This window comes from Octopus bimaculoides, chromosome 14 (assembly GCF_001194135.2).
Source record: "Octopus bimaculoides isolate UCB-OBI-ISO-001 chromosome 14, ASM119413v2, whole genome shotgun sequence".
Classification (NCBI taxonomy): domain Eukaryota; kingdom Metazoa; phylum Mollusca; class Cephalopoda; order Octopoda; family Octopodidae; genus Octopus; species Octopus bimaculoides.
This window is the reverse complement of record NC_068994.1, coordinates 6,503,902-6,504,728: the sequence shown is the minus strand read 5'-3', so window position 1 is coordinate 6,504,728 and position 827 is coordinate 6,503,902. Positions and strand designations below refer to the sequence as shown.

Below are 827 nucleotides of genomic sequence, written 5' to 3'. Positions count from 1 at the left end.
TATATATATAGATCGATCATGGCTTAGCTGGCCGAAACTTTTCGAAGTCAATGTTAATACTGTTCTTGTGAAAGAATAATTTCATGGTCTGCAAAAAGTATTGGGTGATGCTTTAGTTTAATGTGAAATTGTTTTCATTATCACACACACACATATCTTACACTGCAACTACAGTATTGCTGATCATTTTGTCTGGCTCCAAGTCAACACAGATCGACCACACCTATTGATCAAAGACGTCCCATCAAATTTCCATGTATATCTTTAACTATGCTATCAGAATACCGTTCAATGTGTTCTTCGTTTCTAACTTCTAAGATAGCAGAGTGTGATTTGGGCGAATCCAGCTAGTAGTTCATTTTCCCCCACCCCAACCCGTCCGAGCCTATTATATCTAAGTATTCATTCAAGGAAAGGGTTATTTAGGGGCACTTTGTTTGTAACATTACCAGTCTCTAAACATTTTAAACTTTGCCCATTTGCTCAATAATCTTATCGATCAGTCCATAGCCTTTTGTGCGATTGCAAATGTTGTTATTGAGGAGTATGTTAATTGAAAGATGAGAAAGTGGAAAAGGAAAACATTTTATATTAGATCATTGAATTAGAATACTACACGGCATAACTACAGAGTTCTACCCCACCCCGACTTTGGAAGGTCATAACTTTCAGAAAAATGAATATTTTTTAATGAAATTTTCTATGCATATATTATTTATTATGTAGATTCCGAATATACAAAAAATTTCGGTGAAAGTGTTTTGGAATGGGGGTGGGGGACAATTTTCGGAAATTCCAACAGAGTCCACTTAAATTCCTCTTAACTT

At 35.3% G+C, this 827-nt stretch overlaps 1 protein-coding gene across 1 annotated transcript in view; it reads right to left on the bottom strand.

Annotated features, from left to right (window-relative positions):
* Positions 1-827, bottom strand: part of LOC106873393 (ADP-ribosylhydrolase ARH3) — an 11,277-nt gene that overhangs the window by 9,528 nt on the left and 922 nt on the right. The window lies entirely within an intron of this gene.